At 35.5% G+C, this 25,091-nt stretch overlaps 1 protein-coding gene across 3 annotated transcripts in view; it reads left to right on the top strand.

Moving 5' to 3' along the window:
- Taldo (transaldolase) overlaps positions 1 to 25,091 on the top strand; it is a 116,795-nt gene that overhangs the window by 55,238 nt on the left and 36,466 nt on the right. The window lies entirely within an intron of this gene.

Genomic DNA, 25,091 nt, shown 5'->3' with positions numbered 1-25,091 from the left:
GAGTAAATATATTAGTAAAGAAATCTAGGGTGTATTTTATGTTCTTTTAATTTTTTAATGAAGATGCAAAAGAACATTATTTTTCAAAATCTAGAATGGTTGAAATCTCCTCCCTTTCAATTGTTGCTTCGTGTTTGAATATTAAGTGTGGCATTGGCTAATTGAAATAATTGTGTTGGCAATGCCAATGGGCATTAGCATTGAAATAATCGCATTGGCTTACAAAATTATGCGACCAAAATAAGCAAATGGAGTTTTAGCAAGAGTTGAAAAATTAAAATTACAGTTTTTAAAACGGAAGTATTGGTTAGCATAGGAAGTATATGCGTCTTCAGTCTATAGTCTAGTATAGTCTATAGACGACGTAATTCCCAAGTTTCCACTTCTTTTGAAAACCATTCTGAAATAATGGCGGGTACTGTGTTAAACGTTGGGAGGACAAAAACCCTGCCAGAAGGAAATAGACTTTTTTTTAATTCTTAAAATCACCGCAGTATCATAACTTTTTCAATTTTTAAAAGAACTGCATGCTTTGCCATCAACATCCTAGACTTCGCTCAACTTCCAAGCATGGGTCATCTAACAATTCTGGAAAATACAATAGGCAATAGTAGGCTATTTCAAATTGTTTTTTTAAGAATTGCCAATAAGTTTTAACAATATGCTTCAGTCTAAAGTTATTTAAAAATACTTCTCATTCAAATTCAACTGTCCCTGTGAATTTTGAAAACTACTTCTTAAGGATCATGACAAAAAATTAAACTTTAGTGTAAATATTGAGGTTTGAGGAAGGGGCAACCCCCTCATGTACGGAATAATCTTTGTTCGTTTCAAGTTGTAATGTTGCTCCGTACTTTTAAAAAAAGGCCTTTTCTTTGGTTTCTGACCCTTTTTCAAACCATGCCAGGTACCCCCCCTCCCCCTGTGTAAAATTCCCGTCGTAAACTTTCCTCTCCACGGAAAATTTTCCTTTTGGAAATCCCTCCCACCGCAGAAAATTTCCCACCAACAAAAATTCCCCACCTTTAATAGGAAATTTAATAATTAACTTTTTTTTCATAGGGTACACAAGTTAAACATGGCTACATATATTAACTATTAAGTCAATAGTTATAGGGTTCATTTATTATAACCGTTATAGCTATAGATAAATAATTCTTTATACCACATTGCCTTTGCTTTTATAGTCAAGATGAAAGGAAAACGTTTAAAATTTTTTAATAAAGACACAGTCACTATGAAAATGCAATTACACTGTTACTTGAGAAAGTGAGTCTTTTCCTTTAATCTTAGCTTCAATTACGCCAATAAGTTAATTGTTCTTATTATTACATGGGAAAAAATTCCAAATGTCGCCGAAAGCTTGATGGTGTTGATAGTTTTTTTTGTTGACACTAGTGCCAGTTCTCTCTCTTCTAATTTAAGGGTTAGGCACGCGTAGCTGATTTCGGGAACTGATTTCCAAATCAGCCCCGATTTTAAAAGAAATCAGTGTCGATTTGAGCTTGACAATTATTCTAATTTTCGGCGCCAATTTACAAAATCAGCGCTGATTTTCATCATGATCATCACAAAAAAAATAGGGATACAAATAAATAGTCAGCCAGAGATGTCTGTGGTGGAAGACCCAACTATTGAGCTGAGAACTAAATTGAGATCAATCATGCAACTATTAATAAACTCCAGTTGACTATTTGTGTCCATGATTCTTTGTTTTGACAATCTCGCGCAATAAATTTTTCTTTCAACAAATTTTTTTTGCCGCTATCGTTTTGTGCCGCTATATTTAAATGGGCTCTCACCTGTATGTACTATTTGATATTTTTTCAAATTGCTTGGTGAAGTAAAGCATTTCTTACATATATCACACTTAAATGGTCTCTTATCTGTATGTATCATTTGATGGTCTTTCAAACTCCTTGAGGAAGAAAAGCATTTCTTACATGGATGCTAAAATCGGTTCCGGAAATCAGCTACGTGTGCCGAGCCCTTTACACATACTCTTTGCTAAGGACACCTGAAGTCTTGGCTAAATTGCATTTACATTTTTCTTCCTTTTTCACTGGTTGTGAATTATCGCGCTTTCTTTCTCGCCTACATTGTCTCGTTTTGTCATTTTTGCCTTTTGAAGTAGTGGTCTGAAATTAAATATAGTAAAGGTAGCCGTTTTGGGCAAATACCATTTTCCCTAATAGTATCAAAAGTATTGGAATAAAGAAAATGGAAAATAAAGAAATTTAGATAAAGGATATAGGAAATAAAACAAAATAAAGAATATTGGAATAATGAAAAAGAATTGGAATAAAGAAAGGATTGTCAAAAGTATCGGAAACTGATATACGATAGAAAACGAGAAAGCAGACAGACTATGCCATCTAGCTAAACATGGCAAAATTGTAAAGTTTAAGTATAAAAGCTTAATAACAATACCGTTTATAGTTGCGTTGTTTATCTTTTTTATCTTTCTCTTACATTGGAAGATCAGAAAGTTGCCAAAAATACAAAGTCGCTTTTTTCAATTAAAATAAGTGACGGTTTTTTACATTTCTATTTCGTTTTTAATTTGCTTTACTAATATATTTACTCTCCTTAGCTCTTTTGCTTTGACCTTTGGAGTTCAATTGAAATTCAATCTAAAGCAGGGGCGTAATTTTCTATGGGGCAGGGGGGCAACTTCCCCCTACAGACTCAAGTTTGCCCCCCCCTCCCCCACTTGCTGAAATTTAGTTTCTGGTCAAAATTAAGATAAGCCTGTTTAATTCAAGTATCCAGAGAAATACTTCAGTTTTCTTTAGTATATCTTTGCCTTTATGGTAATAAATGAGCAATTTTTCAGTTTTCAATGCCACTTTCACTTGAGTTGGGAAAATTGGCTCCAACTTAGTCCCCCCCCCTCCCCCAAGATTTTGAAGAAATTACGCCAGTGATCTAAAGACAAAAAAAAATCTGTTAAAAACAAAAAGCGAAGTTGAAACTTGAAAATGAGCAGAATTTACTATAAATGAAAAAATAAAACTTGAAATGACCGTATCTTAAAAGGGGGAATGAAGCCAAACTTAAAGGAACATAAATTACACAATGAGGGTAGTCTTGCGCCCCATAAACCCACCGAAAGGCTAGTAAAATTATTAAAAAGACATAATTTGGATTTAAAGAAAGATTTAAGTGAAAGATTTAAATCTTTGTATATTTTAAGATTTTAAAGATTCATAGATTTTAAAGATTTTTATATTTATTAATATGTATCTATTTCCGTATTTTCAGTATTTTTTTTTTGGGGGGGGGAGGGGAGTTTGCAAATTTGTCATTTTTTCAATCTGTTTAATGAAAATACAAAAAAAATGTATTTTCTAATGAAAATACCCAAAAAAGTTATTTTTCTATGGAGGGGGTGGAAAATCCTAGGGGAGGGGTACTTTAGGCTGAGATGATTGGTACTAGTTTCTTATATGGGACTAATGTGGTACTATGAAGCTTAATAATTATGTGGCACTAAGAATGGGGGCCTTCTTGTGGCACTAAGAATGTGGGCCTTCTTAGTTTTTTTTTTTTTAAGAGCACATTAATTTTTTATTTAGAATTGTCTCAAATTATCTTGTTATATGAATAAACAATGCGAATTTTACACGGAGAGTCATTACAGTTTGTAAAAACCGTAGTAAAACATTTGACGAAATTTGGAAACGCTAAATTTGCACAAGGAACTAGCTCTTTCAAAGATTTTCAAGACAAACAAATATTTATTATTTTTTTTTATCTTTGGTATATGGTTTATATGCAGCGTCACCCACTAAAATCTCAACATACTTCCTGCAATATTTTTTTGTTAGATATCCTCTAATAAGGTTATCAACCCTGTTATATCGATTGGTAATGTCTACAAAATCTCTAGAGATTTCCTTGTTTTAGTGCAAGTACCAGAGAGAAATGAAAATTTTGCATCTTACTTTAATCTAATTACTTTAAAAAGGGTGCTATAACTTTCAACTTCCAATCGAATGAGCCCTCTCCTAAGTTTCTACTACGACCCCTTCTATACGAAGTGGCTATGGAAAAAAAGAATATATAGAAGCTTCTTCGTTCTTTACTGAGCGTGCCCGACTAGGCGCACTTTGATTTTTAGTAATGATAATACATTCGTTTGAGTTGGTGAAACTGACTTGTCTAAAAAGACTTCTTGAAGACCGAACGCGTCAAAACTCTTTGAAGACCGAACGCCTCAAAACTTCTGGAAGACCGAACGACTTCTAGAAGATTGAACGCGTCAAAAGGCAATTCTGTTAAGCTAGTCTCAAGAAGTTTTCTCAATATCTCATTTTCCATACAATTCACCTGTTTTACTATGTTTACCCAAAAATAATGAATATGTACATGCCATTTATCCTCTTTAACCAGAAGAAGGAAAAATGAAGTGAATGGACCAGGGCCATTATTCAATATTCAAGAGATTTCCATAGACTTGAATGCAATTGAAATTTGGATTTGAATAATCAATTTCAATAAATACCTTACGGTTCTTTCAATCAGATTTTCGCATATTTGTGCTTTAGTAGCTAAACTGGCTACTTTGATTAATTTTTTTTTCTTATTTATCACTTCCGCAATTTCTTTTCTGGGCTCAGAAGCTGCTGATCAGAAAAGGTAAAGAAAATCAAAGAATTCTTGCAAATGGACTAATTTTTGGAACCCACATGGGGGGGGAGGGTAAACTTTAGGTAAGGTTTATTTCCGGAGGGGAATTTATCGGCAAATTGTACCGTATCGGTGCGATACCGATGTATCGGTATCGGACCCCAAAAATCCATATCGGTCGGGCCTCAATATACTATATATATATATATATATATATATATATATATTATATATATATATATATATATATATATATATATATATATATATATATATATATATATATATATATATATATATATATATATATATATATATATATATATATATAGTGTGTAAGTGCATCCATTATTGAGTGTACTATAAATCCGTCACAATTAACAAAATATGAACAAAAAAAAGAAAAGAGAAACATCAAGTACGAGAAACATCAAAGAAAAGAGAAACATCAAATACGAGAAACATCAAAGAAAAGAGAAACATCAAATACGAGAAACATCAAAGAAAAGAGAAACATCAACTACGAGAAACATCAAATACGAGAAACATCAAAGAAAAGAGAAACATCAAATAAGAGAAACGTCAAAGAAAAGAGAAACATCAACTACGAGAAACATCAAAGAAAAGAGAAACATCAAATACGAGAAACATCAAAGAAAAGAGAAAACATCAAAGTCATAGATTTTTAATGCTGAACAGTTCAAGCCTCTCATGATCATTAAAATGGAATGCGAAAACGAGAAATTACCATCAATAAATTATACAGAATATATTTTTTCGCTTAATTTTTATTGTATTTAGCCCATTCTGACTGTCATAGACTTATTGAACAAGTTATATGAGAAAGAGCTAACATATATAAAGTTGAAATGGAAAAATTACTACCACTACTAACTACTCACTGCAGTAGTAAGCAGCCTGAGGCCAGCACAGCTACGCACGCTCTTCTTCCATCCCAATCTATTTAAAGCCTCCCTCTTTATAGGCTCCTAAGAAATTCCCATTTCTCTTAAATCCTTCCTGAAGACCTATTCACACCCAATTGGGGGACGGTCTGCTTTTCGTTTGGCTCTAGATGGTTGGCCGAAAAGAACAATCTTTGGTAATCTATCATCTTCCATTCGTAGAAGGTGTACTAGCAACCTCAACCTTTCTCTCAATATAGTCCTATAAAGCTGGATAGAACCACATTTTTTGTACAGCTTAATGTTGGAAATAGGGCCACTTAGACGGGTACCCAAAACAATCCGTGGACAGTTTCTCTGGAAAATATCTAATAAATCCACCTCCATCTTTCGGAGCGTCTACGTTTTGGAGCCCTACTTGACCTAAGGTTTAGATATTGCTTAGAAGTATACGTCTCGGGGAGACGTATAACAGCTACTCAACACGGATCTGTGTTTGTTGAAAAGGGTGTATGTCGAATAAACCTAATTTTTGGTTAATCCTTACCATGAACCAACCCTTAACGAGAAGAGTGCCACTCGTGGATTAGTTTTATTGTTCCCACATTTCTTCATTATCGTCAACATTTGAAATCATCAATTGATCTTTTCTTTACACTTAGACTAATCATTGAGAAGTGTCATAATGAAACTCCTTTACTCCTGGGTTTTATTGATCTATGGAAAGGCACTTACCTTAAGTGAAGGTGTTATCCTTGTATAGTGTACCAGAGAGGTACGTAATAGTGACTATTGGTATCAAGGCCGTACCCAGAGGGGCGTTTAGGGGGTTTGAACCTCCCCCCCCCAAAAAAAAATGTTTGTTTGACTCGTAAAAACGTAACAAAAATGGACATAAACAAATATTGTATGCGTTTTTTGAGGTTTTTTTTTATGTAAACCCCCCTCTCCCGAAAAAAAACCTTTGATTAAAACCCCCTTCGAAAAAAAAATCCTGAGCTTGGCCTTGATTGGTATGCACAAAAGTAATGTTGTTGTGGTTAATGCAAGGTTCATGTTGATCCGGTGAGTCTGGGGTTATGGAGGACTGTGTTTTATCGCCGTTTATATAGGTTATGTTTTCATAGTATGTTTCGTTTATATGTTTATGTATTTCATTCTAAGGAACCTAGTAACTACTATGGGAGAACATGGTAATGGGACGGTCAATACCATTTAGTTTACATTAACGCGGGTTAGTTTAAACGGTTTACACGGGTACATTAGTTTACACGGGTATTATTTAGTTTACATTAAATCTCACTAAGACTCTCTTAAAATTTAAGTGTCCTAGGCGAAATTGTAGGTGAAATGAATGAATTTTTTCGAGGTTTTGAGAGCCCAGTGAATGAGAATTGGTATGAAATGGTATGTTAATAAGAATAAGTCTCTTAAATTGTGGATAGATGGGGATGAAGAGGGGATGTTTGACAGCGAGAATGCAGTGGCGCCACTTCGCGAAAATTTAGGGGGGAGGGAAATGTATTTTTTATCATCTAACGGGGAAGGGCAAATCTGTCATGTTTTTCAATTGTTTCAATCAAAATGCCAAAAAGGGCATCTTTCAGTGAAAATAACCCCTCCCCCCAAAAAAAAAGTTATTTTTCAGTAAGGCTAGGGAGAACATCCGTCCCCTACCCCCTCTTAAGTGACGCTACTACGAGAATATTAACCGAGTGAATAGCTTTACTTAACCTGGTGACATTATTAGCAAGTGCGTGCTAATAATGCTGGATTTTTCAGTTAATATTGCCGGTTTTTCAGTTGGTTTTTTTTTCAGTTGATAAAGTTCGTTTGAATTAAAAATACGTCTAAGAACTATTATTAGGATAATTGGGCGGGGAAAAGTCGGAGTAGGGGCTGCTGTTATGGCCTCGAGTGGCTTAGTGCGAAGACCCGTTAGTACTAGCACTAATATCAGCAATTACAATAATTTCAGGGTAAAATTTTAAACGTTTGCGTGCGTCCTGCTTTTAAAATGCCTCTTTTTATATGAGCTAACGAAACCAGCCATATTATCATTGTTTTAGTGAGTAGAAGAAGAACTCATAGGAATGAATCTGCTTGATAATAGTGAAATGGAATACTTTATTGTCAAGATGCGGTATTATGTAAATTGAAATAATTTCAGTCGATTAAATCCATAGATTGCCTTCTCACGTCCAAAAAGCGAATTGCCCATGGTTGTAAGTTTTAAATAAGTTGTTTATAATTTTCATTTAAGATAAGTTCTGGCTAGTAATTACGCAGCGTTTCTATGTGAGATATGGCTTTTCTATTCCGAACTAAGGTAAACTGGCCTCTTGTCAGTTAAAATAACAAATAATCTACGAAATTACAAATTTTTAGGGTAATTATGCTAAACATAAGCAATATAGCTTCTATGGAAGTGTTTGCACCAAATTTGATATAAACGTTTTAACTATATTCTACCAAAAATCTATGGAAATTAAGCTAGACCAAATATTGTCATCGAATAGATAAGTGTGTGAGAATTTATTTTGCTGACACCGCAACAAACATTTACTTGGATCAAGGTGTACACGTGAATGACTACCCAGAAAAAAAAAAGAAAAAAATAAGGGCTCTCGGCCAAAGAAGCAAATTATTCATCTTAAGCACAAGGAAACCCGAGGGGTCGTTCACTCTCCGCTACTTGGTGTACATTTCAGAGTGTCACGTTTGCCGCACAGTTCTGCTATGCTTGACAAACTTCCACCACGGTAGGGACGCGCCATCTGGCGTAAGTGATTTCCAAAAGTCAGCAACCCCTTGAGAAAACCGATTTTTCACTCAAAGAATATATTATTTTCTTCGGATGATGTTTAATCTGGCTTCCGAGCAAACTCCTAATTCTTCTTAGGATGTAGCTTTAAGAGTGTTGTACGAGCGATAAGATGATATGCAGACAAGTTCCTCACTCAAGAATTTGTATTTGGGGTTTTATATTCTGGGCAGGGGCGTAATTTGCTATGGGGAATGGGGGGACTGTCCCCTTCAGACCTTAGTTTGCCCCCCCCCCCAGCTGAAATTTAGTTTTTTTTCTAAAATCTTGTCAAAGTTTAGATAAGCCTGCATAATTCAAGCAAGGTACCATATGGTTCATTTTTCTTTTGTCATTTTCACTTGATTTGGGAAAATTAGCTCTAACTTTGCCCTCCCCCCAGGATTTGACGGAATTACGTCACTGATTCTGGGACAAGGGCCAAATTCGTCTTGCTGGCGAGAAACTGGTATTATATTAAACTGATTAATATACACTTAGCTATAAACTGATTTATAAAAGATTTATAAATCGATGATATAAACTGGCATTATGTAAACGGAAAAGTAATGGTCGTGAAAATTCAAAGGAGCGATATTCGATTCAGTCATTTTGATTTAAAGTTTAAATTAAATCTTTTAGTTGTATTTATACGTTCTCTTTTTTGTATACTATACTATTTTTTGTCTACTACACATTCAAGCTCTCCTCTCTGCCAGATTTCTCTTCAACCAACTCTGTTTGAGGCTCAACGAACAGGTAGAGACTGTATGTTTTCTGTTTAACTTAAAACTAAGCCTGGGAGCATGGGAGATTATTCCCCAACTCACTTCTCTGCCACATGAGGGAGAAAAGGGTATTGGTATTAAACCTTCTTAGCTGAAGTTGCTCAAAAGACGTTATGCATTTTTTTCAAACTTAAATTGATTTAGCCTCCCTATCCTTCCTTTCACTTTCAACTATCTGATCCATCATTGTTTATCTTATTTGGTTCTCAAGACTTATAGATGCATCCGCTTTTCTCCAAAATGCGTTATATCTCTTTTTCTCGTTCGCAGAAATAGTTGGAATTGGGGCTTTTGAAATCAAAATTTGTTTGACCGTATCTTCAAGGAAAACCTTTGTTCAACCAATCAATAGTTAGAAGAAAAAAAACCGAAAGATCGCAACATATACAAAAGAACCATCAAATGTGTTTCACAAAAAAAAAACCTTTTTAAACAAAAATTTTATTGTAAGTTTTGGCTTTTCTGCCCTCCTGTAAAATTCGCTTATGAAGAGACTTTTAGCCATAAAACCAAGTCCAGTGTGCTCTCCCCCTGTGGAAAATTTATCTTCTCAGAACTTCTCCCTTGCAGTAAATTCCCCTCCGCGGAACCTCCTCCTCGCAGTAAATTCCCCCAAGAAAATACTCCTCGCATATGAAATCGAGCAGCCAAAGGCAAAGTAAGACAAATAAAGAAATGAAGAAAAGAAGGGATTCTGGAATGTTCTATCTGTATTCCAAACATCAAGTAGGATATATGGTGTAGAATATCCTATAGAATTTCTTTTCATATTTTGTTTTTTCAATTTTTTTTTTCCTATTTTTTGGCAGAGGTTTGAGTTATCATAACAGGGTAAGAGGAAGCCATATAAATTAATGTGCTAGCTTATTTGAAGTACCAGGCGACTGAGCTTCGCTCGGTAAAAACTGTCAACCATCAGCTTGATAGTTATAGATATGGTCAACCCAAAGCAGATATAATCCGCCTTTAGGTTGACAGTGGTTCTGGTCAGCGAATTTCAGCCATCAGACGGTTTATAAAAAATATGTTAAGGTGACGGGGGGGGGGGGTAGAAGCGTGTTTTCCCAAACTTTTATCTAGGTGATTTTTTTCACACAGGAAAATGTTAGTATGTTAATTTTCAAAAGAAACTATAGAGCCGTTTTCGAGAAAAGTTATATATATTTTTATTTTATTAATACCAAAGTACGGTAAGCTTTAACAAGCTTGTCGCATATATATATATATATATATATATATATATATATATATATATATATATATATATATATATATATATATATATATATATATATATATATACATATATATATATATATGTATATATATATATATATATATATATATATATATATATATATATATATATATATATATATATATATATATATATATATATATATATATATATATATATATATATATATATATATATATATATATATATTATATATATATATATATATATATATATATATATATATATATATATATATATATATATATATATATATATATATATATATATATATATATATATATATATGCTATAGGAGTCATTCTGTGAGCTTCAGCGTCGTCTGACCGTCAGAAAGATAAAGGGCGCACTTGGGAATTTCCACAGGGACTATTTATCATCGAGTAGTTGTCAAGAATTTGTGGTTTGACTGTGAAATTAGACTGAAAAAGTAGTGAAATCTTGCGTCTCTTTTATCGGTGAACTTGACAATCAAAGGTGATAGCACCTCAAGGAACTCCCAGAACGGCCAAATTGTTCAAATGGTATTTCATTTGAGCTAATGTTTTCCGTTTCCTAGCAGGTCTGCCAAGGCCGTATCCAGGGGGGGGGGGTTACCCGGTTTGAACCCCCCCCACCCCGAAATGTTTGTTTGACTCGTAAAACGTAACAAAAATGGACATAAACTAATTTTGTATGCGTTTTTTTAGGTTTTTATACCCCCCCCCCCCCCGAACAAAAATCCTGGATGCGCTTCTGAGGTCTGCTAAGACATTTGTAGGGACTGCCCTGAACTTCAAAAAGAAAATTCTGCTCCATTTTTTCGAAAAAACTAAATTCATGCTTTCTGATGATGTAAATTTCGTTAAAATTGGATATATTTATTTCCGGTACAAAATGCCGAAGGTCAAATCGTTTGTCTAAGAATTCTGGGAAATTAGGTGTCGACTTTTAGTTTTCTGTCATTTATTCAAATCTCTGGTCAAAGCTCTACAAGCTATGGCAAGATCGCCCAATCAGTTCTAAACAATTTGGCCACACAAACTAAAAAAGTTTATTGTGGACGAGATAGTATTTTTTTTAAATTACTATTTTTTAATTTTTTTAAAAATTTTATTTTTAATTTTTTAAAATCACCCCCAATAGGCTCATTGACTTGGAACGTGGGGAGGCACAAATAAAATTACACAAAATATTAATGAGAAAAAAAACATAAGAACCGCACAGGAATGTATGCAGGGGGTTACCCGCCCCCTCCCCTCCTTAGGAAAAATGTCTGCTTGTGTCCGCAGCCGCACTTGCTCAGTTATTTATGAGTTATGATTATTATTTGTGTGTCACGTTCAGTGGCGGATCCAGGGGGATCCCCCCTAACGTAGTCTAAAGTAGTGTAATTTACTTAATTAACGCACGATTGCGTTAATTAAATTTGCTCCTAACGCAAGTTTATCGGATCAACCTATTTTGCGCCCCCTCCCCCCCTAAAAAATCCTGGATCCGCCCCTGGTCACGTTACATACTTCGCCTTGAATTACCGCAACGAAACTTGTAATAACAATCAACAAAGTTGACTTATTATTTTGTTGGTGTTGTTGTTTTTTTTTTTATCCTGTAAAATTTTTCGAATTACCACAGTAATTTTGCCTAATGATGTATTTATGTGGGTTTTGTTTCTTGTGAGAAAAGAGACAAGATAATAAAAAATTGGGTTGGTCTCAATTTTGACATATTGAAAGACAGTAAATTTTATTGCTTAGGTCAGGATCTCGTATTCAACTGCCTACAGATGGCTTTTCTGACTATTGTCGCAAGTTGGTAATTTGACGACAGTTTTTATGGATGTCCGGAACTAGTCCAACAACCGTAAAAAGATATCATGCTTATAAGATTCAATGAACTTTAGAGATGGTAAATTGATTCTATAGTTTGTTCCCATGTCAAATTGCATTGCATAGGTGGCTTGGAAATAAATAAAGGAATAAGGAACTACGAAGACAACGCTGGCTTTCCATCCCGAAGAACAAAACAATGCAGAGTCTTACAACAAAAGAAGATATTGAATAGTCGTGTCGTGGCATGTCAGGAGTTTGGAATCAGGAATAGGTGCAGGACAAGGAATAGACTTTTAGGCTAGAGAAGTAAGGATAGTGCTGGAACAACAGTAGATGCAGTTATGGCAGACGGGCCAGACCCAGGGTTGCCGCCCTGTGAAAAATAACCACTAGATGTTAGTAATTTTTGTCTAGGCAATATAAAAAAATCACTAGAAATAGTTATAAATCGCTAGGGGTTCGCAACACTGATTGGACCTCTGCAGCGTCTCTCAGTGTTCACGTCGAGGTAAATCAGAAATAAGGGGAGGGAAGAATATTGTCGTGAAGTGGGCTAAAGGGGGAGTACATAAGGTTTGCTATGTCAATATGGGGTAATCTTATGCCACTTGGAGGAAGAAGGAAGTATTTAGAAAGGTTCTTGTTACTGAGTGGTCCATATTTTTGTCTGATGTGTGGGGATAAAGGCGATTTTGAGCAAATTGCGTTTAATTTTGAGGATTTAAAGAAGTAATGGAAAGTGAGAATTTTGAAGGAAAATTGACAGTTGGATAGTAGGAATATGTGGGTGTATATTTGTGTGGTGATACAATAGGAACAGAGTTTTCTTGAGAATGAAGGTTCGACAAGGTAAAGGAGCTTGAGTTTGAAAGGAGTTTACTGCGGTAGAGTATATTTTTTGCGAGTATTTTACTGATGCTGTTGCACAGGATGGCTGTCTCCACCCCCTATTGCACTTCTTGGCTGAAGGGGTGGATCTAGGGGCGGGGGATCTCGGGCCTCGGGATTTTTGTGGCGCCCTTATTCTGTTTCTTTTCTACTCTTTTTTAAATAAACTTGTCAATTTGGTCAATTATTGGCGCCTTTGTCACAATCCCCTCCCCCTCCCCTAGATTTTGCTCTAGATCGGCCTTTTGGGCCAAGACGGAGATCAACACTGCCGATAGGGACTATAATGTCTAGTGTCACATTCTTTACTATGTTATACCTTTGTCAATTTTTATTATGCTGAGGACTTCTATTTATTAAATAGCCAAAATATTTGTGTAGGTCTATATTGATTTAATTGGCCTTTTTTGTGAAAGACTCCTCATTTTATTGGATTGGAACAATTTAGTATTTGTGCCAAGGTTCATGCACATCTTTACGGTTCGTTACAACCACTGTAGACAGCTATATACAGTAGAATCTTTTCCTATCTCAACCATTATACAAAGCCGGACCGAGATGCAAGTGCTCAACGTAAAAACATACGCGACGTTAGATTTTTCACGGGTAGACAAGTCAGATTTCTCTTGAACACGAAACTTGGCAGCACCTTTGTAATACTAAATTTTAAAGAATATAATTTAGATTAATTGATTCCAATACATATATAGAAATCGATAATTAGCAGTGCATTGCTATTATTAGATGTTTTTAGAAATTATAAGTAGGTTTCGAAGTTTCGAGTTGATTGGAAAAGCATTTTGAGAAAATTTCCGCAAAATACATGTTTCAGTGTAATACACACTGGACCGCTGATGGCAGATCAAATGAGAGGGCATACGAATATATGGGCGGAACTTTTATACACGCCAAGAATGTAGTAGCCAAATATTACTGGGTTGTGACTACTGTCTATTATTTATATATAGTGGTTACAACCCAACGGCACGGAGACCGCTTGGAAAAGAGTATACCGTGAAGCTATGTAAAATTATCATGTTAGTTAGATAACAAAAGTGGGTTGGTGGATGGATCCCCTGATTTCGCTTAAATCTAGCGATTTAAGATCCAACCGAGTTCAGTCAGTGGCGCTTCTCATATAGGCTTAGCAATTAACCTAGATCTCGTTTGGCTTTCAGCAAAATTGGATAGTAGATGTCTGAACTTGACTATAGGAACGGCGAAGGAAGATTCGCCCAGAGTGTGTTCTGAAATGAATAATCTGAGAATTTCCGTAGAAAATTCATTCCCTTATCTAGACAGAAAATTCATATAAGGCTTTTTTGCGGCTTCCAGCCGAATGGTTACTACCCGGTTGCCAAACATTGACGTCCAAAAAGAGTGCAAATCAAGGCCAAAAAGAGGGATTTTTGCTCAAAAACAGTGCAAGTCAAAAAATTTGCACGCGCACGGCTGCCAAAGCTTGCGCATCACCCCTGCGGCATAAAAGAGTACATTTCAAATGAAAAGTTTTCAGGTTGGTAACCCTGTTCCTTGGGTTAATTGTACTTCTGGCGAAATTAGCAACTACTGACGTTCAAAGTGAATGAAAACTAACACCCAAAAAGAGTGATTTCCACTCTTCCGCATCCCCTCTGAGGTAAAAAAGAGGGCATTTCACACGAAAAGTATGCAGGTTGGCAACCGTGGTTACCACCCGGTCCGGCTAGCCAGCCGAGTGGTTAGCACGCTAGACTTGAAGTTCTTTGTCCCTGAGGACAGGGGCTCAAGTCCTGTAGTTGCTGGTTATTCGATTTGGAACGGGGGTCAATGGCATGATTCTGTAAGCTCAGCCAGAGTCGACCTAGCTCAAGATGGGTACCTGGAGAAATTTGGAGAAGGTTAACAGTAAGGGTTTGCGAAAGCACAGAATAGCCGGCCCCTGCCCCCCTTCTATTGCACTTCCTAGTTAAAGGGCCATGAGACGGAGGTCAGCACCGTCGGTAAGGACTATAAAGCCGAATGCCATTTTTTACCAGTTGATATTTAACAATGTTCGGAAACGATTTTGACTAGTTTCTACTGTACAAATATTGACAGTGAATCCATGACTCCTTTTTTATAGCTAGTAAACTCTTTTTGTGATTTCCTATAAACATCTCAAGAGATAGGCTTGCCATCTTTTTCAAAAAGATGCTTTTTCTTCCATGTTATTATACTTGTTTTCTATTCGAATGAATAAGCTGTGTGATTTTGACAGGTTCGCTGCACGCTTAAAGAACAACGTGCTAAATTTTAAAGTTAAACTCACTTGCCTAGTGCAGCCTAGTGCAGCCGCCAAAATAGAAAATAAATTTATTAGGGGGTGATGCCCCGGAACCCTTATTAAAAGAGATTAATTATGTCCGTGTCAAATCCTAATCTCCCTCTTTATTGTCACTCACAGTATATAAATAATAGATTATCTTTATACAGTGTTGTCACTAGATAAAGTTTGCTTCTTGTTTTTAAATGGTCGAAGTGAGCCCAGAAGACGGAGTGGGGAAGAGCGAAAAGAGACGGGGTATGGGACATAGAGGGATAGGATCAAAGGCACATAAAATCGTGATTTTAGTAGACTTTTTATTTGCCTTGAAGACTCGGCTGACTGTGCAAACTAAACCCCTTAATAAATTGAAATACTTAGATCATAAATGTATCTGCATAGAGTAAATGAAACTCAGAGAGGAAAGAAAATAACAAAATGAAAAATAAAATAAACAAAGGTGAAAAAACGAGGATTTTGTCAGCCAGTGGCAAACCATGAAGAAGAAGAAATAAACAAATATTTCGACAAGGACCTCCGCCAAGTCGTCCTCAGTGCTTAACAAAAAAGAAAGAAAAGAAAAAAAAACAACGAAAATCATTTGTCATGTATAGCCAGTGTGGTCTTAGAATGTATTTACTGCCTAGAGTAATCAGCAGCCTCCCCCCCTGCTGAAGTTAAAAACTTGAAAATTCTTTTTCAATGATGGGAGTCTGTCCTGGGGCATAAAACTCAGCAGCTTTGGTTCTGGAAAACAGCAGAAAAATGTGTCCTCCCTAGCCATTTACGTAGGGGGCAGGGGGGGGGGTTGTCTGTGCCTCATCCCCGAAATTTTATATTTTTTCCATCAATTGCTTATATTGTCGCCACAGTTTGTCTATTTTTGTATTTTATATTGCCCAACCAGTGAACTTTCCAACTTCTGTGCCCCCTCAAATTTAATTCACGGGGGCTTGTCGGCCCCTGAAAGAAACTCTGGCTACGCCCATGACTTGAGCTATTTAGGACCGCTTCTCGCAACAGCAGCAAAAAAGCTGGTCAAGTTCCTAGTTTAGCTTTTCATTCCAATGAATGAGCATATAATTTTGACATATTGCCAGCCGCACTTAAGGAACACATATTGAATACCAAATCCCTGTCCAAGACAGCCGCCAAAAGAGAATAATAAATTCCAAAGTTTATTCTGTTACTCAGATAGGTTAATAAATTCAATTTGGCGGTGTTGAATTATAGCTAGGCAAAAAGTTAATTTACCCCGAATATACCTTTCTGAGGGTATAAAACCCTATGTATTCCTTAATCTAAAGAAAATGGTCGATTATAAATGCACGTTTCTTGGAAGTATGTGATTGACACAACGCATTATTGTTTTCATCATAACCTTTGTGTCTTAACGATCTTTGCTGAAATTTTGTGCGTACAAAGACTTTAACTGACTTTTTTCATTGTACGGTCTGTCTTTCATCAATTACTTAATGATTTGCTTCTAGCCATAGTAACTGAATAGCATTCAGCTATTTTGTTATCTAGCGTATACAGAAGATGAGAACCCCAGAGGCGTAGCTAGGATTTTCAATGTCCGGGGTAAAAGTCGTCCTCCCTTTCCACCCAACATCAGTTTAACCACAGTATAAGCAAAAACTCAGTTTGGCGCCCTCTCAGATGCTGCAACCAGGGACAGCCGTCCCCCTTGCCCTCCCCCCGTAGCTACGCCACAGGAGAACCCGAAGATACAACATCGCTTCATAAGAAGGATGTCCAATGATTTTACTCTTACATTGGGCAAAAGGGGTGATAACCGTCTAAAGTGTCCGGGGGCAGTAACTTACATTGTTCTTAAAATTCCAACATGTTGTTCTTAGAATTCCAATTGTTCTAGAATTCCTAAAATTGTTCTTAGAATTCCAACATTCATAATAGCTGCAATGGCGATACCTCCATTCATGCTCGTAGGCAGGTGATCTTTGGGCCAATATGCTGCGTCTTGTTCATTTAATTCTGTTTTACGTTTTCTTCCAATTCCTTACTGCTAAAATTAAATTCATTCCCTTGCGTTCCCCAGAAAAGATATTAACTAAAAATGGCCGGTTCCAAAAAAATAACAATTGATTATATATATTAGCCAATAAATCCGTCCATTATCTAAATTTTATATAATATATAAAACCAATATATTATATTAACCAATAATCTAGATGGTTTCTATCTACACTAGCCATGGAGCTTGTCGGACGACCGGCATAAAAAAAAAAAAAAAAAAAAAAATGCATACTCTTTTGTATGGACAGGATAAAGAAATTAGAAATTAAAGAAATTATATAAAATAAAACTTTGCAGACCCAGTGAAGATATTTTGTGTTTGTATATAGTAGTGAAAGTTGAAGTTCTTGCTCTGTGATTCCTTAGAAATTTTCGCTAGAGCATTTTCTGTTAGCTATGTTCTGAATGTATTTACATGCACTGGGATTGTTGAGTGCTTTATTGAGAGTAACAACTTACCAAGAATTTAGAATATAATTTAAGGCTGTTCATTAAGTTTTGATGTTATATTTATCAAATGTAGCTGTAGAGGTTTATTCTTATTTTTATTATATTTTTTATTCTATCTTTTCTATTTATTATCTTTTCTACTTTTATTCTTTTTTATTCTAATCTTCTTTTTTTTATTCTTATTGTTTATTATATTTTTACTCTGTCTTTTCAATTTTTTCTATGAAATGAGTTAAGTCATTTTTTAGGTGGGGTTAGAATTGTTTTGTCTGGCTATCATCATTTCGTATATATTTTTATATTTTACCAGGTTCTTCTTCAGGGACGAATCTGCGACATTTCCATTGGGGGGGGGGGGGGGCAACAGGGGTCTAATTTCGGATATTCAAGGAGCATGGGCTATATAATAATTTTTTTATCTACATTACTGGGGGGGAATGTTCCCCTTGCCCCTCCCAAACGACGCCCCTGTCCTTCTTAGATTTATCCAGAGTCCATGTCTAGATAACTCACCTAAAATTGTGTGATTGGATAAAGCAAGACACATCAAAGCGTCAAGTTCTGCAGTTTAGAACTTTATGATTACAAATTCTGCAAATTAGGGGTGGGGGAGGGGTGTTTTTATCATCCTATTTATTATCGCTGGTTTAAATGAAATCTGTGTTTAAAATTCTGTTCATATTAATTCATGGATAGACGCCCATGCTTAAGCTTGGGCCTGACCATAAGTTTAGGTATAGATGTGTTGCTAGGTCTGATTTTAAATGCCACTGCCACTACTTAAGACACAGCAGATTCGTTACAAAGGGGGCCATACGAATCTTTGATTCATAAGGAACGTTATAAACGTATCTAGCACCTTTTTTTTGTTTTTTAAAAAGCAAATTTCGTTGCGATACTGATTGTGGTGGATTGAGGGAGTAAAGACCTCATGTTTGCCTTCTAGGTTTTTACTTACAATCATTCTTCAAATAATATGGAGAACTGATGTTTTTTCCTTGTAAGATATTGCTTCTCACAACAAAGCTTATCAAACCATAAAGTTAATTCCGTTTTTTATTATTGTTTCTATGGTAACGAAGACTTAATTTCCCGAAAGTCCAAGAAACATTAATCTTCTGATATTCGTTGTTGCCCAAATATGGTTTATCAAGTCAGGTGTGATTATAAGGAGCTATGTCTACGAAATTCCATTGACCCATCTCTTGATTTTCCAGGGTTGTCATCAATTTTTTAAATTTGCAATAGCTAATAAGGCATTATTCTTTTTGTTTATATATATATATATATATATATATATATATATATATATATATATATATATATATATATATATATAGAAAATACCTCTCCACCTGAGAGAATTTCTAAGTACCAACATCGCAGAATCCTTTTTAGGACAGCTTTACCCCCTTAGTTAGCCTGATAACCAGCAAACCCGAGGAGACATAGATTAAAACGAATTAGGACCATGTTCAATTAAAAAAAAAAACTAAAGCACAAATAAAAAAAAAATATCAAGTTCTGGGCTAGGCACCCTTTTTTGTTTTCTTCTTTTCTTAGGGTTGACCATGTTTCTGACAATTTATGTTGAATCGGTTCGATTAAGTCATTTACTGAATTGCTTGACATTCAATAAAATTGCTGAAATTCCTCTGATCGGCGGTCAATAAATGAAATAACCAGAATAGGCTAAGTAGTTTCGATACTCAATGGTATAAATTGCTTGCATTTGAATTTTATTGTCCTTCCTTGAATTTTTGTTGGCTGTTAAAAATTTTTAGGTCCCGGCATTTGGACGGTAACACATTGCTTAGTAACTGATTGTTAAGATATTTTTCGTTCGTGAAAACTCATAATAAACAAGTATTAATGTAATATGCCAATTAATATCATGTAGTAATTTTCTTAGAAAATATAAAGTTTAAATAACGTACTGCTGCATAATTCGGTAATATGTATTAATAGATAGTACGTTTTCGGGATCAGGTTTTGTTAGAGAGCGTATTATTCCAGTACTGGGGAGATCCCTGTCATTTCTGGGCATAAAAAAATTAAGAGTTATAAAGCGTTATATCGACGACACAAAATCATTACCATCAATTTAGACCGACGGATGGATTTTTTTTTGTGAACCAACAGGAATGTGTTGCTAACAAATTACTGCTTTTTGGAAGTATTGAGATAATAAACAATTGCAAAAAAAAATTCGTAGGTTTCTTTGGAGATAACAAAAACAGAACATTTTTAAACCGGGCATAAAGTAGGCCTATTGGTTAGGGAGTAAACATGGTATCCCCTCTCCTAGAATATCAAAACTACAAATAGTTAAAAAAAATAATAGTCGCAAAAAGTACGATGTATGTCATAGGAGTGTTCGTAGACCCGCCCCCCGTCCTTTGATCTGAAGTCAACATACTCATTCAAGCCTGTGGGCTATATTCGGGGAATGTATTTTTCGTAACCCTTCCCCGTCCCCTAGTGTGATTGTAAAATCCTTGATGCGATCCTGTTCCATGTATCTGATGTTCTTAAAGTAAACACCGAAGAGTAAAAGCGAGGGGCTTCCCACTTTAAGAAATCGCGTGCACCATGTGTTGCTGCCACGCTCAGTAGAAACTGTGCCCAAGTTAGACAGAACTGTGTGGCACACGTGGCCATCTGAGATTACCTCAGGTGGTGGAAAATTTTCGTCCCTTGAGAAGAAGAAAGATTACTGTCCTATATTCCTATGTTTGAAAGTGGGCTTTTATGTCATTGCTTTATTTTTGTGACGTGTTTTTGTATTAGCCAATCAAATTATTCCTTAAGAGGAAATAGCTCCGCCTTTTTAAACCGGGTTGACTAATGCTAAGCCATAAATCTAGATAGATAATGAAACGTAATTTTTTAGGAGACAAGTAACTCCACCTCTTTTTTAACCTAATTGGTTCTTTTGTGGTATACATTAAGTCATTAAAGGAACAAAAAGTTTCTGATTCATAACTTTTTATTCCAAGTAAACTCTGTTTATCCCTGGTAACATCATGGACAGACCCCTCTTTTTGTGCTATTAGTTTCTATAAATTTTTCTTTTTTGGTTGATTTTACAGGCCCTGTAAAACAAGCATACGGTTGACTATATGGGAGCTGTATTTTATGAGCAGAATAAAATCTGTAGCTCTACTAACTTGTTTAAGGACGCAAAAAAATACATCACAAAATATTGAATCGATACATTATTTTCCGAATTCTTTTTTTATTTTGACAGAAAGGATTTCTACTGATTAACCAATGAAATGGCCTCAAAGGTTCATTGGAGGTATTTTGTGTTATATCACTGTAAAATGTTATCCGATGCTACATTTATGTATATATCTCTTAAAAGTTTAGCAACGCAAAAATAAAATAGTTATTAAAATTTTATCCGAGTTTTTAAACGTTCTAGTAGAGTTTATTGTCAGAAAACAAATTTTACTACTTGTGGTTTCAGGGGCGGATCCAGGATTTTTTTTTGGGGGGGGGGCCAACTCGGTTGATCGGATAAACTTGCGTTAGGAGCAAGTGTAATTGAAACAAACTTGCGTTATATAAGTAAATTAAACTACTTTAGACTACGTTAGGTGGCGCCCCCTGGATCTGCCACTGTGTGGTTTTAGTTTTTAGATACCCAAACCAGCCCTTAGTGCACGGACATACGCAGGAAGAGGTATCAGCTTCTCCCCTAGAAATCATGAAAGTTCAAAATTTATGGGTACCTCCTATTCAAATCGTCGAAAAATTGTAATTTTATTTCCCCCCCCCCCAAAAAAAAAAAATCGCTCGTGCATGACTCCTTAAGTAATCCTTGTTACGATTGCCTGTTATAGATTGTAGGAAACAGATTGTTGCGATCCGATGCCATTTTCGAGAGTTTTCGGCCTCTGGCTCTTTTTAAAAACTCCCATAAATTTGTTTTCGTTGCAAACTTTAATGTTTTATTAAGCGAAACAACAATTACCATTCCTGATTTAGCTTTAAATTGCAATTCTTTTTCTCATGATATTTATTTGAAAACCCATCTTTAAGCTTACGGTTACTATGTGCCATGGTTCATTCTTTACTAGGTAGGTAGCAGCTACTATCACTGCAACCATGATTTTCAGCGCAAAATTCAAACGACTTGAGGTAAAGAAAATAGATTCACATTTTATTTTACTTGCTAAACGATTGCTATTTTGTTTTACACTTGTCGTTCTACGGTGATTAATGCATGATTTGAATATCTTTCGTTTAGAAAATTAAGATCATAACACCTAGGCCGTATCCAGGAGAGGGGTTACCCCTCCCCGAAATGTTTATCCGACTCGTAAAAACGTAACATAAATGAATATAAACAAATTTGTGATGGGTTTTCTAAAGTTTTTTTTCTTGTAACCCCCCGAAAATTTCTTTTGTCCCCCCCCCCGAAAAAATCCTGGATACGACCCTGCAGAACAGACCTCGCGTAAAAAGTTTTTTTTTCTACCGGATATTGTGCAACCTTTATTCGATAGCTATAGGGAGAAAACTTTTATCCTTTTTGGATTTCACCTAAGTAGCTAATTTTTTTTGAGAAATGGGTTCTATGTATTGATACACTTTTTCTTAATTCTAAACAGGCTCCACAATCTCCCTAGCCAATTTTATGAAGAAACAAAAGTTTGGCTCCTGTTAAAGAACAAAATTAGAAAGTTACATGAAAACTTGATTAAACATCCCTTCATGGGATATGAGTACAAAGAGGGACCCCTTTTAGAGAAGGGTAGAGGGCAGGGGGCAATTGTTCTCTTTATATTTTAAAAAATAGCTCTTTTGGTATTTTCAATTTAAAAAATCCTCTCCCCCCTACATTGTCGTGAATTGGTGAAGAAACAAATTATTATTTCTTCATAAAACAAGTTTTATGAAGAAACAAAAGTTTGGCTCCTGTTAAAGAACAAAATTAGAAAGTTACATGAAAACTTGATATAGGGTGCATTTAATACATGGCCCTCAATTTGTTCATCAAATTGACTTATTTTTATGGATGTTGGCGAAAAATTGAACCCCAAATTCGAGTTGTTGGATCATGTCCAAACTTTTTTTAAATGTAAATAAGAAAAAATGCTTCCTCCCATGTTAGTTCATGACAATCCTTTAATTGAGGAAAAAGGGTTTTTTTTTTTTTTTTTTTTTTTTTTTTTTTTTTTTTTTGCAATCGGGAAAACGAGGAAATGGAGAAACAATGCAACGTCTTTGTTCTTTCGAACTAAACACTACCAACAAATGCCTTTCTTCATTACATAATGAAAGTTTCGATCAAAAATGTTTCGAAATGCTCCCTAATGCCTGTCACTTCGCCAAGTAAGTTTTTCTTTTGGCATTATCCCTTCATGGGATATGAGTACAAAGAGGGACCCCTTTTAGAGAAGGGTAGAGGGCAGGGGGCAATTGTTCTCTTTATATTTTAAAAAATAGCTCTTTTGGTATTTTCAATTTAAAAAATCCTCTTCCCCCTACATTGTCGTGAATTGGTGCCCTTAAGTACAAAAATGGATGCAAGCCAACAAAATTACCGAACTTGGTGTTTAGCCTATGGGTACCTCCGGGAGGGGCGACTGGGATGTAAGTGAACTCGAAGCATCTCTGAATATCCAGTAAATATAAGCTTTCTAAGACTGGTGAAGTAAGAATTGCGTTATAATAGTGCTTCGTTCAGAAAAAAACTGTACCGCTACTGAAAGCGGTTGCCAACAATCGTTAGAAAAATTTCTATTAGTATTAATAGGATTTAAAGAAACGAATTATAGGTCTGGTACTTCAGAAAACGTGATTTTAGTCTAAATACTAAAAGAAATGTAGAAAAGAAATTGTTCCTCAAAATGTAGAAAATGTTCCTCAAAATTTTGAGGAACAGAAATTTCAGGAATTTTTGTTCCTCGAGAAATTTCTATAGGAGGGGGCTAAGACAATTCGTGGGAAGGGGAAGACTCCTTCCTTCGTGTGCATGGTATAACGATACTGAATATGTTGATGGTGGATCAGGGTTGCCAACTGCACATAATTTTATGTCAAAAGGACATATTCCCATGTGCTGCGACACAATGACCCTAAAAGGGCAAAAAAGTGGGACATTTTTAGAAATTTGTGACATAATAGGATAAAAAAGGGACACATTTTTTAAATTTATGACTTTTTTTTAGCTTCCAGGTTTTGCCAGAGGCGTCGTAAGTAAAGGATTTACTTATTTATATGAGTTTTGTGCTTTCACACTTGGTCATTTTGAATGAATATTTTATATGGATTTTTTTGGTTCCGTGTTGTTCCTCAATGCTGTTTGTACTCAATATTGGATGCCTGTTGTTCCTCAATACTTTCTCTGGAAAGACAGTTGTCTTTTTTCGCAACAACAGATTTTGTGGGTTGATAAAAGCAGCATTTATAAACCTTGATTAGTATCAACCACCAGAATCTGTTGGTGTTAGACAAGACGTACTCGAGTCCCGTAAATACTCATTTGGTTCGCTCTCTAATTATGTTTACTATCTGTAGTACAGACATGATCCTAGTCCATTAATTACCTAAATGCAGATCATACTCTGATGTTCTCTAATTATGTTTCTAATTATGTTCGCTCTCTAATTATGTTTACTATCTGTAGTACAGACATGATCCTAGTCCATTAATTACCTAAATGCAGATCATACTCTGATGTTCTCTAATTATGTTTCTAATTATGTTCGCTCTCTAATTATGTTCCTCAAAATTTTGAGGAACAGAAATTTCAGGAATTTTTGTTCCTCGAGAAATTTCTATAGGAGGGGGCTAAGACAATTCGTGGGAAGGGGAAGACTCCTTCCTTCGTGTGCATGGTATAACGATACTGAATATGTTGATGGTGGATCAGGGTTGCCAACTGCACATAATTTTATGTCAAAAGGACATATTCCCATGTGCTGCGACACAATGACCCTAAAAGGGCAAAAAAGTGGGACATTTTTAGAAATTTGTGACATAATAGGATAAAAAAGGGACACATTTTTTAAATTTATGACTTTTTTTTAGCTTCCAGGTTTTGCCAGAGGCAAACCAGAGGCAAGCCACTGGCTGACAATCAGACGTGCCCTCGCTAGAATCATGCAGTAGTGGCCGGCAATCTTAGAGTACTTCATGTCAGAGCTACTAGGCGACGTTCTTGCAAGTTGTGTCGCTCAGAAGTGAATATAGAAGAGTACCTGGGCCCAGCATTCTTC

This window comes from Artemia sp. Qi Xiang Cuo, chromosome 19 (assembly GCF_049724085.1).
Source record: "Artemia sp. Qi Xiang Cuo chromosome 19, ASM4972408v1, whole genome shotgun sequence".
In the NCBI taxonomy this organism is placed as follows: Eukaryota; Metazoa; Arthropoda; class Branchiopoda; order Anostraca; family Artemiidae; genus Artemia; species Artemia sp. Qi Xiang Cuo.
Note: the sequence above shows the minus strand (reverse complement) of the source record. Positions and strands in the feature narration are given on the sequence as shown.